Genomic DNA, 18,911 nt, shown 5'->3' on the forward strand with positions numbered 1-18,911 from the left:
GGTGCTTTGGATCCCAAAAAGGGGAAGAATGAGGTAAAACCCGAACATGTACCCGAAGGAGTGATCATGCGAAAAGAATAGTCCAAACCTTAACCCGATCAAAGAGGATCTGAGCAAAGAAAGAACAACCCGAAGACTTACCCGAGCATCCACACGACTCGAACCTCTTGCACAGCCTCGAGCAGATCTTCGGGCAGAACTGAGCAACTAGGTCAAAGGGGTTTCCATATATAAACCCCCTTTCTTTTTCTCATCCTAGAAAGCCGCAGACACTCACGAACCAGAGAGCGAGAGCTTTTAAGAGAGAGAGAGAGAGAGAGAGAGAGAGAGAGAGAGAGAGAGAGAGAGAGAGAGAGAGAGAGAGCGATTTACACATTTTCTTACTTTGTTAGGATTCGATTTTTACTTCTTTTGCTACTCTTCCAGTTTCGATTCTGTATCCTATTTAATTTTATCTTATTTTTAATTCAATGCAACTTTCATTCGTTTATGTTTTTATGCTATTTACCATGAGATCTGAGTAGTGAATCAAAGTTTCTAAGGATGCCTTAGCTTGATTGTTTATTTTATAAAAATTTCTTTCTAGATTGTGTTCTTAATGCTATTTTCAGGCCGAGAGGTTGAGAATAGATCTGGGGTGTTTTGCCATCGAGAGATGTTGTTGAAATGCTTGAATCAACCAATGCTAGAGATTTACTCACTTAGCCTAAGAGATTAGATGTGTAAGGAGTTTATTGACAATAATGAATCAGATTTTAATGTCTTCTTAGTCATGTTTCTCCAATGAGAGTTGGGTAGGGGAGTGACTAAGGTTGATTGTTTCTATCATGAGGGTGTTTTTAGCAAGGGTTAGAGATTCATTGTTTAGAGAATATTTGCTTGAGGCATGTGAGATATCCCAAATCGATCAGGAGCACTTATGAGTCAATTACCCCATCCTTAGGAGCTTTCGTATTTGATTGTTTAGCCTCTTATCTATGATACTAGGATTTTTGTGTCTCCTAGCAGGTCTCAATTAACCTTATGCAGTTGTAGTACAGAAGGTGTCAATCCAATCGGAAAACTTTACTAACAATCAAGATGCAATCAAACGGTCACAAGTTAAGCCAGATTAAAATGAGTTTTTGTCTAACAAACTTGAGTGAACGAGATGCAAGAACAAAACAAGTTTGCAGAACAAGAGCTAAAATGCAGTAACATAAGAGAACAAAAAAAGCTAAACATGAAGAGAAAAATGAGCAAGCTATTGCAACTAAAACAAAGAAGAAGCTTAAAGATGTAGAAACAATCAGATAAGTAGAGGCCTTAAGGATGGGGTTATTGATTTCAGTGGAGTCTTTTAATCTACCTAGAATGTCTAACAGAACATAATCAAGCTATCCCTAGACAACGAACATCACAACTTAGCTAATCCACTCTCTTGACATAAGCTACTCAGACTCAATCACTTCCAAACCTAACTCTCGCTAGAGAAACATGATTAAGCAGACATGACAAACAAGTTCATTCACGTCAATAAACACCCTAGACATCCAATCTCTTAGGCTAGGTATGTAAATCTCTGGTATTAGTTTGTTCAAGCATCTCATGGAACACCTTTTGGATGCTGAGATGCTTAAGATCTAATTCCAAATGATCAGTAAGAAATTAGCAGTAAGAACACTAATCCAGAAGGGAAATCAAACAATCTAAGCTTAGGCATCCTATTAGACTAAGATTTTTCACCTAATCTATCCCATTCTCAAGAACTCTAGTTCACTACTCAGATCCGGAAATCATCATCAAGGATGCAAAGCCAGAAAACATTGAATCAAGCATCATGAGACAGACAAAAATGGGATGAACAACTTTGTATAAGAAATCCAATGCAAAAACTCAATAAAATCCAAGCTATATGGATTACAAAGTCTCAGGCGTTTTAGGTGGCTAGGTAAACCTTAAGGAAAAGAACAAAAACGAGATGTCTGAGTAAAAACTTAACAAAACGTATTTATAGTAAAATATGGAAATCCCTAAAACATAAAACGACAAGATAGAGCGTCGGTTCGGGAACCCTTCTCGGATACGTCTTCAGAACAAAGCCAGGACGTTGGTTTAAGAGCGTCGATCGAGTCGCATCGTGAGAGTGTCGATCGAGTCAGAATATAGGAAGTTTGATCGAATGGCGGCTTGAGATCGTTGATCGAGTGGCAGCTTGAAATCGTTGATCGAGTGGCAGCTTGAGAGGTGTCGTCTGAGAGCTGCTTGAAAAGTGTCGTCTGAGAGCTGCTGATCTAGTCGCGTCTTGAGGGTGCTCAGGAGCCCTCCTGGGACGTCTTGGTCGAGTCGCTGCTAACATCCGATCGAGTGGGAGCTCTCGTTTGCGTGCAGGTCGAGTCGGAATTCAGAATGTACATTCATACACTAAAACGGCGATAACTCATGAACCATGACTCCAATTGGCTTGAAATAAACGGCATTGGAAATATAACTCAATTCCCTACAACTTTGGTGAAGACGTCAAAACCTGAATCTCAAAGTAAAATCTTCACTCGACTCGATCAAAGACGTGGAAAGTTGGGTCGCTCGGTAGTGTTGATCGAATCGCTGGACTGCTTTCCTGATTTCTGTTGCCTTTTGATGGTTTGGACATCCCCTAAAACACCTGAAACAACTCCAATATGCAAGATGCATGCAAGACCAATGCAAAGACTACCTAGATATGCATATTATGCAAAAAAGACTAAAAACAATACAAAGCAATGAGAACAATATACATGATGAAAAGGTGTAAAATATATACATATCAATCTATAACTCGATCCATTACCCGAACTGGTACTCGATCACCAGCCTCGTGTATACACTCGAGTTGTTCATCTTTGTGTTCTTGATTTCTTCTGCTATCTGATTACCCACTCGATCCGGTACCCGAATGCTTGCATCGTGTGCTTAGGTCGTGTGGTTCTTGTTTAATTTACTTTTTTTGTTTCTTCTAGGTTGTTAGATAAAACCCCATTATTGCTTGGCTTGGCTTGCATCGTTCTGATCACATCTTATCTGCTAGCATAACAACCATTTGGATTGATAACCCTTTGTACTACAACTGCATAGGAAATTGATACCCTGGGTGAAAATCCTGTTATCACAGGCCTCAAGCAATATATTCCCTAGACAATGAATTTCTAAATCTTGCTAATCTACTCTCATAACAATGCAAGTCAAGCCAAGCAATAAAGAGAGTTTTGTCTAACAACCTAGAATGAACAAAAACAAAAAGAATAAAACAAATAACTACTCGACCGAGTTTCAAGATGCAAGCAATCGAGTACCAGATCGAGTATGTGGTCGGGTGAACAACTCGAGGCACCACACGATGCTGATGATTGAGTACCAGGTCGGGTTGTGGTCGAGTTAATGATAAAAGTTTAAACAATCAAATATGAAAGCTCCTAAAGGATAGGGTAATTGGTTCATAAGTATTCCTAATCAACCTAGAATGTTTTACAGGCCTCAAACAATCTATTCCCTCGACAATGAATTTCTAAACCTTGCTAATCCACTCTCATAGCAGAAACAATCAACCCTAGTTACTTCTTTACCCAACTCTCGTTGGAGAAACATGACTAAGCAGACATTAAAATTCAATTCACTATTGTCAATAAACTCCTTACTCATCAAATCTCTTAGGCTAAATGAACAAGGGCTTCCTAAACATTACTTGAAGAAAGAAATGGCCTATAGAATTGGTGAGGAACTTGACGAGATTGTTGACCATGAAATCTTCCCAACTACGGCAGAGATAAAAGTCAACATCAATGATCTGGAACCTTTAACAAAGTAAACAATGGTTGAGTTTTCTGATGTAACGCCCCGACCGCCACCTTTTAGTGGGCCTCATGTCCACTTTGTTTAATGGGCCTCACGTATTCTTACTAGGCCCGTGAGCCCATCCATATACGACGGCTGGTTTGCTACATCCGGGAGGCTTTAAAAACTTGTAACCGTCCTTACAAATCACCACATGATCTTTTCCTGTGTTTTGTCCTCACTCGCACAGTTCCGACAACCACTTCCCGGAAGGTCACCCATCCTGAGACTACTCCAGCTCAAGCATGCTTAACTCTAGAGTTTTCTCAGGACCGTTGACCGAAAAGATAAGTGCACTTTGGTGACACAGGTAGCCAAATCAATTCTTTTAAACCTCTCCGCAAGTCTCTGAAACCAAGGTGTCACATCTGACAACACTGAAGCTTTAGTCACCTTGGAGTACAAAAGTTTAAAGAAGCATTGCAACCATTGTCAAAGACTCTCGCACGAGAAAGCTGAATGTCATGGATTGGTGAGAAGAGATACTCAAGACAGCAAAACTCATCTTCCTCCTTCACGAGTGATCCCTAAGCCCTTGATAAAACCAAATTATAACCAAGTCAAAACCAGGGAACATCCAAGAGAGATGTACGCCTTCTCCGGTGAAAATGGCTGCCTACTCCAGTAACAGATGGTGGCAGACTAACCAATGGTGGTGATCGACGGTGGCCAACAAAACCGATGGGTCCATACTGTACGCTACTCCTCCGCGAGACTCATCACAACAATGACCACAACAACAATAACAATAGCTAAACCCCGACAACTCAACAATATATCAACGCCTCGATATCATCATCAACATCGGCAATCCCTTCCTCATTAACGAGTTAGGGTTTCTCTCCCCACAACCTAGCTCACCTCTCCCTTTCTTTCTCACCCAAACTCATCTCCTTCTCTCTCCCATCACCACCAAACCCTCTCATGGCTCACGATGGAGGCCACCACTGTTAGTTAGACAGTTATGATCCTCTAAGGATCTTGGATATATGTTAATATAGAATATCCTCTTAGTATAGATATGATTCTATCGCCACATTGTATTGTATAAATACTGTCTCTCTATCAATGATAATACTCACGGAGTTTACATTATAACATGGTATCAGAAGCCCTAGCCTACTGCTAGTTGTTTGCTCGATCCATCTCCGCCCTCATTTTCTCGCTGCTCTGTTTTTCTCTCGCTACTCTGCTTTTCTCTCCCTCGTCCCCTGTTTCTTCTTCTTCTCCTCCTCTTCATCTTCTTTCTCTCCTTCTTTGTTTAGCGCCACATCTCATATCATGGCCGACGAAACACCAAAAACCGACAAACCATTCGGTATTTCTCAGATCAAGGCATACATTCCAATCACCCTTGACATGACTAAGATGAATTACGACGTCTGGAGATAGCTGTTCGAGACTCATTGTCTCACCTTCGGCGTTCTAGGTCACCTCGACGGTACGTCTACTGCAACTCCGGCGACAAAGCAGCAGTGGATAGAACACGACGGCCTCGTCAAAATATGGATCTACGGCACTATTTCAGAATCGATCCTCAACACTGTTCTCAAGACCAAAGCGACTGCTCGTGAGCTTTGGCTAACTATCGAAAACTTATTTCGCGACAACAAGGAGGCCCATGCTATGCAATACGACACCGAACTGCGAACCCTCACAATTGGCGACTTCAGCTTCGTAGAGTATTGCAAATGTCTCAAAACACTTTCTGATCTCCTCGCTAATGTCGACTCACCTGTCACCAACCGTCAACTTGTCATGTACATCTTAAACGGCCTGACCAACAAGTTCGACTCCATCATCAACGTGATCAAGCACAAGACACCATACCCCTCATTCACTGTTGCCCGCTCAATGTTACAACTGGAAGAGGATCGACTCTCCAAGCATGTGAAGCCAGCCATAAGCCCACCGTCCAACACTTCATCACCTGACATCCTATACACCACTACTGAACAACACTCTGGTCGCGGTTCATCATCTGGATACAACAACCGTGGCACACATAGAGGTCGCGGTCGTGCGGTCGTCATAACAGAGGAAGGGGTCGTCACAACAACAATTGGTCGTACAACAACCACCCATGGGGCTATGGGTATCCACCATACCTAACATCTCCACATCAATCACCATACTTCTCGCCTCCACCTCCCTACTACGGCTCTCCACCTCACATGACTTACCCCGCGGCACCACCGGTCAACCCCGTCGCTCATCAACATTGACAACATGGTGAGGCTCATGTCACGAAAACCACCACACCGTTGACCTATCTCCCAGCTGCGTTGACGAACGCATTCCAGACCATGACATTGCAAGACCCTAATGCTACATCTTGGGTCATGGACACCGGTGCCACCAACCATATCACTGCCCAACCAGGTATTCTACGTCCTCGTTTTAATTCGAGTCAATTACCTTGTGTTGTTATGGGAAATGGATCCGCGGCTAAAGTCACTCACGTTGTTAATGACCTCCTATCCACACCCTCTCGTACTCTTCAATTTCGCAATGTGCTTGTTTGTCCTTCCATCATAAAAAATCTAATTTCGGTTCGTCGTTTTGTCACGGATAATAATTGCACTGTTGAATTTGACCCCCTTGGTTTCTCTGTTAAGGATCTACCGACAAGGACCAAACTCCTCCGTTGCAATAGCGCGGGTCCCCTCTACTCCGTGACTTTGACCACCAACTCATCTCCGCAAGCCTTCCTTTCAGTTCCTCCAAGTGCTCAACATTGGCCATCCAGGCGCTGATACTCTTTATCGTTTTCTTTCTTCGAACAATATTTCTTTTAATAAAACCGACTTGACAACATTGTGTCAAGCGTGTCAACTTGGCAAACACATTCGTTCTCCATTTATTTCATCAAACAGTTCAGTTCTTAAAACATTTGATCTCATTCATTCAGATATCTGGACTTCCCCTGTCCCAAGTGTTAGCGGAATGAAATACTACCTTTTACTCTTAGATCACTTCACACATTTTATTTGGGTATATCCATTGCAGCGCAAGAGTGACACATTTAGCAAGTACGTATCGTTCGAAGCATATGTCCGCACGAGGTGCTTGCCTTAGTCCATAGAGTGACTTATGTAGTTTATAGACTTTCTCTTCGCTTCCCTTTGTTACTGATATATCGTGGTTTTTAACCATGATATAAGTGTGCTTTTTGAGTCTTTTGATTTGTTTCTAGGTTGTTTTTGAGTCTTTACAGGTTATTTAGGAATTTGGCACGGATGGAGCAATATGGAATAATTTGGATCATTTTGGAGCATTTTACCGAAGGAAATCAAGTTGGAATCGGATCAGAGTCGGAGCATCGATCGACACCACACAAAGGAGCATCGATCGACACTCATGTTTACCCGACAAGAGAACAAGAAATTGGAAGTTTTACAAATTTGTCCAAAGTCTTCTACAATTGCAACATAAACCCCTGGACGTATTTTGGGATGTATATATATATTGGTTTTGGGTTTTAGAAACCCTTAAGTTATCTTCTAGCAGTTTTTGAGAGAAAGAATATTGAGAGCTTTTGGGAGAGATAGATCTGAATTCTTTGTAGAGAGAAGATTTCTTGAACTCCCTCTTTTACTTTTTAATATCTATTGCATGTTATTCAGAATTATGATTTGTGCTTTATTTAACATGTCTGAGTAATTTGCTTGTTAGGTTTAGGGTTTTTCATAGGGTTTTTATGATTTATTAGATCTGAGATCTTTAGGGTTCTTATTCTTATATGATCTTCATCCTTGGTTGTTCTTCGCAATAATTCTTGATTGATCACCTAGAATTGTTATCTTAGGGAAATAAATTAATATGAGAATATAATTGTTTTCCTGATTAAACCATTGATGAGCAGAATTGTTTCTTACAAAGAGATTTGAATTAATAATTCTGTGAACTTATCTAAACCTGTTTTTAAAGCTGATTTTTAACTTAAAATTTTACAAAGAGATTTAGATTTTCTGGTTTTAAATTTAGATATTATTTGCAGTGAGAACTGATTTAATTTACCAAAAGTTTAGAGTTCTAGATCTGATCTTTATTGCTTGAACCTTAATTAATTTATCTGATTTAATATTTCATAATTTCCTGAGAAATTCCCTAGGCTTAACTCTTTTGATTTTCTGAATTTACAACACTTTCATTTAAATATTTGCATTGCTTTTATTTTAATTTAATTTAACTTGTTTAGCGTAATTTACAAAACTCTATAATATATTGTGTTTGATCTTGAGTCTCTGTGGATTCGACCCCTAAGTACTGCAGTGATCTCTTGTTTGAGAGAGTAGCTCTAGGGATTAATTTGAGCATATCAAATTTTGGCGCCGTTGCCGGGGACTCTCTGATCTACCATTAGATTTGAGTTTTTAATTTCGTCTAAACTTTTTCTTTTTATTTTCTACTTACACGTTTTTGTTTTTCTTCTCTTTGGTGTTTCAGGTGCATGCCTCCTAGACCTCACACAAGGAGCAACAAGTCTGGTCCTACTGTGAAATTTTTCAAACCAAGAGTTGGGAAAACTTGAGCGTGAGAACAGAAAAGCAGCTAAATCTCTGAAGATGGTTAATACGATCATTCTGATGCGTGATGAGGCTGGTGTTTTGAGAGATCAAGAGGGCCACTTGCGCAATGAGCAGGGCCAAAAGCTTGATGCTGAAGAAAACGTGATTGCTGAACCTATGCAGGCTGTCGTGAACCAGCAAGCTGGTGTCATTGATGATCCGGATCTTGGTGTCGATCGACACCAACCAGGTGGCATCGATCGACACCCACCTGCTGCAGACGGACGTGGAGCTGCCAACCACGTACATAACCCAGTTCGAAGACAGGAGCAGAACCGGGATCTGATCAGGACCATTGCTGACTATAACCGAGCTGATTTGGTGTATGAGAACAGGTCCGCTATTGTTCCTCCTCCATTCCAGAGGAACGATTCTGAGTTGAAACCTGCGTACTTTCAACTAGTTGGGCAGAGACCTTTCTCTGCTTTGCCCAATGAGAAGCCCTTGGACCACATTGAGCATTTTAAGGATCTGGTGACTAGCATCAAGGCTAATGGGGTGACTGAGGACTACATCTTCTGCAAACTCTTCCCTTACTCACTTGCAGGAGAAGCATCTCAATGGTTGAAACAGCTGCCAGCTGGATCATTGACAAGCTGGCGTGATGTCAAGGTGGCCTTCCTTAACTACTTCTATGATGATGCAATGTCAGATGAGTTGAGAATCAAGCTGTCTTCTTTCAAGCAAAGACCAGATGAAGCTTTCAAAGCAGCTTGGGTGAGATTCAAGGCTTACCAAAGGGACTGTCCACACCATGGTTTCTCAAAGGTTCAACTGCTAAGTATTTTCTTCAGAGGGTGTGACTGGGAGTATCAGTTGGCTTTAGATGCTGCAAGTCATGGGAATTTCAAGACAAGATTGCCAGTAGATGCTGAATTGTTGATTGAGAACTTAGCTGCTAGCAATAGTACTAAGAGAGCAGATGCTGAAAGGAAGAGATTACATGGAGGATATGATTCAAACCAGTTAGCTTCTGTTAATGCTAAGCTGGATTCAATGCATAGTCTCCTTGTGGGTAAGAAATCTGTTCACTTTGCTGCTGAAGTTGAGACATATGAGCCATAACCTGATCAAGGAAATCATGAGGAAGAAGAGGTGAACTATGTCTATGGGAATCAGGGGCAGAGGTTTGGAAATCAGCAAGGTAGTAGGCCTTACAGTGGAAACAGCCAGCGTAGTAACTTTCAGGGCAACTCTTCTGGTTTCACACCCAAACCTGAATATCAGAAGCAGCAACAAAACAGTGGATTCACAAGGACTTATGGCAACAATTCATATCAGTCTCCACCTCCTAAGTCAGCTGAAACTAGTAAGATGGAAGCTATGCTTGAGCAGCTTTTTCAAGGCCAAGAGCAAATGACAGTGACTTTCAATGGGAAGCTGGATAATGTCTACACTGATCTTAATGGGAAGTTTGAAGCTTTGAACATCCATGTCAAGAAGCTGGAAATTCAGGTTGCGCAGACTGCTGGGTCTGTAAAAAGGCAAGAAGGTTATCTCCCTTCAAGAACTGAAAAATCCTAAACATTCTTGCAATGCAGTGACTTTGAGAAGTAGCAAACAACTCCATCCTATACCCCAGAAGAATCAAACTGATGATCTACAGGAGTTGATTGATATAGACGACGAAGAGGATGTTTCTGCTGAGCCAGTATCGACCGACACACATGGGCATCGGTCGGCACTTAAACCATGCGAAGTTTCGGACAAAATCCCAGAACAAAGCGTCGATCGACACCAACCAGGTGGCATCGATCGACGTCAACCACATACAGAAACTGCGAATGTGAAATCTTCTACTCCAGTTGCAGAAAGAGTTTACACACCTAAGGTTCCATTCCCCAAGAATCCAAGGAAGTCTAAACAAGAGCTAGATGATGCTAAGTGCAAAGCCATGATGGATAAGCTTATTCTTGAGTTGCCTTTGGTTGATGCTGTTAAGACTTTTCCAATGCTTAGGAGATATGTCAAGAGGATGGTAACCAAGGATTTTAATGTTGAGCAAGGAGTTATGATGATATCAGCCAAAGTCAGTGCCATCATTCAGAACAAGATCCCAGAAAAACTTCCTGATCTAGGGAGCTTTGTTCTTGATTGCACTATCTTCACTGACAGATTTGCTAGATCTTTGTGTGATCTTGGTTCTAGTGTCAACCTCATGCCAAGATCAGTAGCACTCAGCTTGGGAATGACAGAGTTCCAGCCTACTAAGCTCACTCTCATCCTTGCTGACCGGTCCGTTCGTATTCCAGATGGTGTTCTTGAAGATGTTCCAATTAAGATTGGTGAGTGCTTGATACCTACTGATTTTGTGGTGTTAAAGTATGAGGAGGAACCCAAGGATCCTCTTATTCTGGGAAGATCATTCTTAGCCACTGCTGGAGCTATAATTGATGTTAAGAAGGGTCAGATTGGTCTCAATATTGGTGATTTACAAATGCGCTTTGACATGAAGAAGCTGGTTAAGAGGCCAACCATTGATGGCCAGACATTCTATGTAGACGCATTGTCTAATCTGGCTGAAGAGATATTCCAGGAGCTGCATCCTGAGGATCCATTAGAGAGAGCATTGGTTGCTTCTGCTGAAGAAGCTGAGCATCTAGATGACATTGCTGCTGGGCATGTCAAACTGCTTGATGCTAATGAACAAGTGAAGAAGCTGGTTGCACAAGAGGAATTGGTTAGTACTTCTTCACAAGCTGCAAAGGTTTCTGATTGGAGTCTTGAAAAAGCTCCAAAGCTTGATCTCAAGCCACTTCCTGCAGGTTTAAGGTATGCATTTCTAGGTGAGAACTCTTCTTATCCTGTTATTGTTAGTGCTTCCTTAAACAATGCAGAGCTCACTTTATTGCTAAGCAAGCTGCGCAAGTTTCGCAAGGCTCTTGGCTATTCTCTTGATGATATTGCAGGAATCTCTCCAGACTTATGTATGCATAGGATTCATCTTGAGGAAGGAGCTAAGACATCTATTGAGCATCAGAGGAGGCTGAATCCGAATTTGCAAGATGTTGTCAAGAAGGATGGTTACTCAGGCTTTTTCCAGATTCCTATTCATCCTGATGACCAAGAGACGACCACCTTCACTTGTCCCTATGGCACTTTCGCTTACCGCAGAATGCCTTTTGGTCTCTGTAATGCTCCTGCAACATTTCAGAAATGCATGATGTCAATCTTCACTGATATGATTGAGGATTATATGGAGGTGTTCATGGATGATTTTTCAGTTTATGGATCTTCATTCAAAAGCTGTTTGGATAATCTCTGTAAGGTGCTAGTAAGGTGTGAAGAGAAGCATTTGGTACTTAACTGAGAAAAATGTCATTTTATGGTTAGAGATGGCATAGTTCTTGGCCACAGGGTTTCAGAAGCTGGAATAGAAGTTGACCGCGCTAAGATAGAGGTGATGACAAGTCTTCAACTACCAGAGAATGTGAAGGCTGTGAGGAGTTTTCTTGTACATGCAGGATTCTATAGGCGTTTTATCAAAGACTTCAGCAAGATAGCAAGACCACTTTCTGCTTTGTTGTGCAAAGATGTCAAGTTTGAATTCACTGATGAATGTCGCATAGCCTTTGAGAGGATTAAGCATGAGCTTGTGAGTGCACCTATTGTTTAGCCACCAGATTGGGATCTTCCTTTTGAAGTAATGTATGATGCTAGTGACTTTGCAGTGGGAGCAGTGCTGGGACAAAGAAAAGATAAGAAACTTCATGCAATCTACTATGCAAGTAGGACACTTGATGATGCACAAAAAAATTATGCAACAACAGAGAAGGAGTTGTTGTCTGTGGTTTTTGCTTTTGAGAAGTTTAGATCTTATCTGGTTGGTTCAAAAGTCATTGTTCATACTGATCATGCTGCATTAAGGTACTTGATGCAGAAGAAGGATGCTAAGCCTAGACTTTTGAGATGGATTCTTCTTCTACAAGAGTTTGACATTGAAGTGAGGGATAAGAAGGGGATAGAGAATGGTGTTGCTGATCACTTGTCCAGGATTAGGATTGATGATGATGTTCCAATTCGTGATTGTCTTCCTGAAGAGCATGTTTATTTTGTTGGTACTGGGTTTGGACTGATGACTTGAAGAATATGGTTTCGGATGCATGTAGTGTTGATCGACACCATACTAGCATCGATCGACACCCTCTGCTTCCCGAAACGGATTGGTCAAATGATGGAGACTTAGCTACTGTGGCTAGCTCCAATCAACCCTGGTATGCTGATATTGCCAATTATCTTGCTGCAGAGGTGGAACCAGACAAATTCACAGGCTATCATAAGAAGAGGTTCTTGAGAGAGCTAAGGAGATATTATTGGGATGAGCCTTATTTGTATAAGCATTGCAGTGATGGTGTTTACAGAAGATGTCTAGTTGAGACAGAAGTTCCTGATGTTCTTTTTCACTGTTATGGATGAGATTATGCTGGACACTTTGCTACTTTCAAGACAATGTCTAAGGTTCTACAAGCTGGGTTTTGGTGGCCAACAATGTTCAAGGATGCTAATGAGTTTGTCTCTAGATGTGATGCTTGTCAACGCAAAGGTCAGATTAGTAAGAGGCATGAGATGCCACAAAACTTTATCCTTGAGGTTGAAGTTTTTGATTGTTGGGGCATTGACTTTATGGGACCATTCCCTTCCTCTTACAAGAATCAATACATCTTAGTGGCTGTTGATTATGTCTCCAAGTGGGTTGAAGCAATTGCAAGTCCAACGAATGATTCTGCTGTGGTTCTTAAGCTTTTTAAGACCATTATCTTTCCGCGGTTTGGAGTAACTAGAATTGTCATCAGTGATGGAGGTAAGCACTTTATCAATAAAGTGTTTGAGAAGCTACTGAAAAAGTATGGTGTTCAACATAGAGTGGCTAGTCCATATCATCCTCAGACCAGTGGAAAAGTTGAAGTTTCCAACAGGCAGATTAAGGAGATCCTAGAGAAAACAGTGGGTGTTACAAGGAAATATTGGGCTATGAAGCTTGATGATGCACTTTGGGCATATAGAACTGCTTATAAAACACCACTTGGCACTACACCTTTTCATCTGCTTTATGGGAAAGCATGTCATCTATCAGTGGAGTTAGAGCACAAAGCAGCATGGGCAGTTAAGTTGATGAATTTTGATGCCAAGACAGCTTCAGGGAGAAGGTTAGTACAGTTGAATGAGTTGGATGAGCTGAGGTTTCATGCATTTGAGAATTCCAAGCTGTACAAGGAGAAGACCAAGGCTTATCATGATAAGAAGATCATCTCCAGACAATTTGAGCCAAATGACCAGGTTCTCTTTTACAATTCCCGCTTGAAGCTGTTTCCTGGAAAGCTGCGTTCCCACTGGTCTGGTCCTTTTACTGTTCAAGAAGTCAGACCATATGGAGCTATTGTGCTGTTGAACTCCAAAGGAGAAAAATTCACTGTTAATGGCCAAAGGGTGAAACACTATTGGGCAAAAGCTGAGATACCAGACGGACACATTGTGCGTTTGGATGATGCACCCTCTGCCTAATCCGCTGCCAAGTTAAGCTAATGACTTAAAACAAGCGCTGAGTGGGAGGCAACCCACTGGTAGGATTTAATTATTTTTGAATTTTTGCTTTTAGGATTACTAACATACTAATTTTTGGTTTTGAGTTTTCATTGTTTCAGGAAAAGTTTCGATTATCATTGATCAGAGCTAGCATCGATCGATGCTGCCTTGACTGGGCATCGGTTGACGCAATTATGGACAGAGACGAGAAAACGGGCCAATCGGTTGATTTTGCTGGGTTTGAAACATTATTGGGCTTGTGATTGAAACTGGGCCGGACCGAATAGAAGAAGCATCGATCGATGCTACTTATATGGGCATCGGTCAATACCACTTAAACCCGAGAGAGGAAGATTAAAATCGCGAGCTTCTTCTTCTTCTTTCATTCGATACAAAACGGAGCTCAACCCTAAATTGCTCATAACTCTCTCGATACAGCTCTATTTTGAGTGATTCCAAGCTCTAATCCACTCGATTTTCTCTCCTCTACCTGGATCTAGTGTCAATTTCGTGTTTTGGAGTGATGGAATCCAACAAGAGGACTCGAAAGAACGACGGCGAAGCTTCTTCTTCAACTCGGCCACCTCGCCAGTCCAGCAGCCGTCCGCCTCCGCGAGCTCCGGTGAGCCTTACCCAGCCTCCACGACGTTCGACGACGGTCCTCACCACCTTAACTGACTCTTCTCTTCCATCTCCCATTCCATCAAAGTTCCCATGGCCAAAAGAAGAAGGTCTACCAATTCCAACAGAGAGAGAATGGCCTAAACACAAGCTTCCTGAGCTTAGCAAGCCTGAATTCATCAATAGGCCAGTGGGTATTTGGGGAGATTATGAGACAATGCTCTACAATGCATGGTTTGGAGTTGAGATTGAGCCTACAAGGTTTGTTGATTCTGCTATTCCTCATAGGTTGGGAATTCATGATGAGGTCTTGGCTTTGCTTGATAGGATGGGTTTAGGAACCGTTTGCACTAGGCAGTATGATTTGTATCCGGATTTAGTGCGACAGTTCATGGTATCTGTTAGGGTCACTTATGAGAATGAGCAGGCACCAACAGCAAGAGCCGGTCAATTGCATTTGTTCATTAACGGAATGCCTCATAGTATCACTTTTGCTCATATTTGTGAAGTATTTCGTTGGGTCCGTTTTTATCAGAACGTTGCTCTGTCCAAGCATTATGAGGATCTCTCTCCTTTGTGATCCTACATAGGACTTGGTGCGTATAATTCTAAGAAGATGCTTCAATCAGAGGTCCGCCATCCTGTACTCCGGTATGTTCTTAGACCTGTTGCTACCACTTTGCAGTGTAAGATGAAGCCTAATAAGATGAGAGTGATGTTCATAAATTTTACCATGTTTTCCCTTAGTTTATTCACATCTTTTGCATCTTTTGCTAGCCATTTTCACCATTATTGCATAGCTTTAGGACTAATCATGCATTAGAGTTTAGTTGCATTGCATTTGCATCTTTTCATGCATAATCAGGTGATTTTGGAGCTTAAGGAGCATGGAAGCAATGCTGAGGAGAAGTGAAGCAATCATGAAGGAAAAGCAAGAGAGTTAAGGCTGAAGAACCAAGGTCCAGAGTCCAACTCGACCAGACACTCGACCGTGTGCTGAGGAGGACTCGACCGAGTGGAGGATGCACGAGAGAAGCCAGCTCGACCTGCCACTCGACCGAGCACAGGTCGAGTTGACCGAGCCGTTGAATGTTTTGTCTTTTAGTATTTTTAGGGCTTCCACTCCCTCTCCTATATAAAGCCTTGTACCTGCAGCCACCAAAAGAGTCCAGCTTTTTAGATATTCTCTAAACCTAGTTTTTACCCTTTTGGGAATTATTCCTTTTACACTTTTATTTTTCTTAGATCTTGTACTTGTTTTTAAGGAGAAAAAACTAAATTTTTCAATATTGTTGGTTCCATAACTTTCTTAATATTGAAAATTCGAGTTTGATTCTTTCTCTAATATTATAGATCTTTGTTCCATCTTTCTAATGATGCAAGTTTCGTATTTTCTGGGTTTTTGACTTTGTTCATCATGTGTTCTTGTGAGTAGTTCTCTAGGATCTTGAGGATGGGTTAGGCTGGATTGATCTTGTGGTTTGTTTGATTTGGTCAAGCTTGATTGTTGTAGATCTCTTCTAGGCTAGATGATCTTAATGCTGATCCTATATCTGAGAAGGTAGGGTTTGATTTCAAGCATCTTAGCATCACACCAATGTTTAAGAAGCATAGATAAGGCTAGATCTAGAGCTTACCATTAGGCTTGCTAAGAGATTAGAGGTCTTGTTTGGTTTGAGATGTATTGCTTAATGCCTGCTTGTGTAGACTCTTTACTATGTGAGAACAAGTCTAGAGATGCATAGGTTTGATTGTTTCTTGCCATAAAAGTGGATGAAACTTGTCTTAGATTTATATGTCTAGAGATTAGCTCATAGTTTGCTTGAGATTTGTTGACCAAGTTAGATAACCACAATGATTAGTTCAGCCCATGAATCCCTCCTCAGGACCTTCTTTGTTTATTGATTTTTAAGTCTTAATCCTGTTGCTTGCTTGTTGTTTGATTCGTTTCTGCATTGCTCTGTTTTTATTGTGTTGCTCTGTTTTTGCGTTTAGTCCAGCTCGACCCTGCACTCGATCTACACTCGATCGAGTGCTTGCTCGAGTTCTTCCCCAGAACTTTGGTTTATGATTTGTAGTTGTCCTGTCTTATCTCTAGTCTCATTCTATTTGCATTTCTGTTGCATTTACTTATTGTCCTGTTCATTATTGTCTTGCATTAGTTTATTTATTGTAGTTTCCATTTCTGTTCTAGCTTCATATAAGTCATAATCATTATGTTCCATTTACATTTAGCATCTAGTTCTTGTAGTTTACTTTCTGCATTTTGCATTTTCATCATAGGATTGTTAGTGACAAACAACCTTTACATTTGGCTTGACTTAGTCTCATATGCATGTCTTAATTGTTCACAAACACTCAGATAGGATTGACACCTCTTATACTGCAACTGCATAAGGTGAATTGAAACACCTTACCATCCATTCATTCATATCTCACCATTACATACAATCATCATCATCATTCACCCACACATACAAATCATGTTTCAATTTGGCATCATTGCCCATTTGAGTGTGTTTTTATGATATTTAGGATCCATATTAGTCTAAGATTAAGTTCGTTTATACACTTGTGAAGTTGTTGGATTCGAATCTTCTGTTGCTGGGTTGTCTTGAGTTTCAGGTACCCACTCGACCAACCACTCGACCAAGCAGTGATCGAGCACCTGATCGAGTCAGAAGCCGTCTCTATTTGGACACCACTTCCCAGTCGCCTTAACCGCCTACACGAGCCTGAGCTCAACTGTGTACATGTTCGAGTCTGTACTCGTGTCTGTTGATGCACACAAGGTCTAAGGGGAAAGACAATCTTCAAAAGCCTCTTGACAACATCCATAGGCTGCAAAAAGGTTTGGGACATCAGAGAAGAAGAGTAGTTCAAGTTCAGCAAGAGGATCAAGTCATCATGGAGCAACAAGCTAACTATGAGCAGAGACCTAGGCACATTGGTGCTGGAGATGCACCTAACACACACAACCAAAGAGCTGGTATTGTGCCTCCTACAGTTCCTAATAATAATTTTGAGATCAAGAGTGGATTGATCTCCATGATTCAAGCCAACAAGTTCCATGGGTTGCTAATGGAGGATCCACTAGATCACCTTGATGAGTTTGACAGAATATGTGGTCTTACCAAGATTAATGGAGTGAGTGAAGATGGATTCAAGTTGAGGCTCTTCCCATTCTCACTTGGAGACAAGGCACACCTTTGGGAGAAGACTCTTCCTACTGGAGCAATAACCACATGGGATGCTTGAAAGAAGGCTTTCTTGGCAAAATTCTTCTCAAATGCAAGGACTGCTAGATTGAGGAATGAAAGAAACAATGAAAGCTTTTGTGAAGCTTGGGAGAGGTTCAAAGGATTTCAGACTCAGTGTCCTCACCATGGCTTTAGCAATGAGTCCCTACTTAGCACATTGTATAGAGGAGTGCTTCCCAAGATCAGGATGCTTCTTGACACAGCCTCTAGTGGCAACTTCCTTAACAAGAATGTGGAAGAAGGCTGGGAATTAGTTGAGAATCTTGCTCAGACAGATGGCAACTATAATGAGGACTATGATAGAACCATAAGGTCATCATCAACTGATCAAGAGGACAAGTACAAGAAGGACTTGAAGATGGTCAATGAGAAACTTGACAAGATCCTTCTTAGCCAACAAAAGTCTATTCACTTCATTGGTGAAGAAGAGGTTCCAGTTCAAGAGGGGGAGACTGAATTTGCTGAGCTCTGTTACATGCAAAACCAGGGTGGATTCAAAGGCTACAACCAAGGAGGTTTCAAGAACAACAACCTCTCCTATAGGAGCACCAATGTAGCTAATCCACAAGACCAAGTGTATCCACCTCAACAGCCTCAACAGCAACAAAACTATGTCCCCAAACAACAACATCATGTGTTCCAGCCTCAGTTGTGTCCCCCACCAAGGTTTCAGACTAACCAAGGCCAAGAACAAGACTTAAGAGCTATGATGCAACAGTTGTTGATTGGGCAAACACAAGGAAAGATTGAGGAAGCCAAACAGTTTGCTGAGTTGAATCAAAGGCTCACATCCCAATATAATGACCTTAGCATGAAGTTTGAAGGTCTCAACTCAAGAGTGAAGTATATGGAGAGCAACATTGCCTCTACTTCTGCTCCTAAACCCAACCAACTCCCTGGAAAAGCTGTTCAAAATCCAAGGGAGTTCACTGCAAAAGCCATCCATATCTCTGATGAGGAAGTCACTGAGGACAGTGATGTTCAAGATGGGGAGGATTGGTCAGTTATTGAAGCTTTGAGTGAAGTTTGTGCAGAGAAATCTGAATGCGACATTGCACTCGACCAGGTACTCGAGCTAGCACTCGAC

General features: G+C 41.5%; 2 pseudogenes; both read right to left on the minus strand.

The window, feature by feature from the left end:
- Positions 1-9,080: 9,080 nt before the first annotated feature.
- On the minus strand, positions 9,081-9,181 carry LOC147944533 (small nucleolar RNA R71; annotated as a pseudogene).
- An 8,686-nt stretch (positions 9,182-17,867) lies between these two features.
- LOC147944534 (small nucleolar RNA R71) lies at positions 17,868-17,956 on the minus strand (annotated as a pseudogene).
- Between the last annotated feature and the right edge of the window lie 955 nt (positions 17,957-18,911).

The sequence above is a fragment of the Camelina sativa genome, chromosome 5 (genome assembly GCF_030686135.1).
Source record: "Camelina sativa cultivar CO46 ecotype springtype chromosome 5, ASM3068613v1".
NCBI lineage: Eukaryota > Viridiplantae > Streptophyta > Magnoliopsida > Brassicales > Brassicaceae > Camelina > Camelina sativa.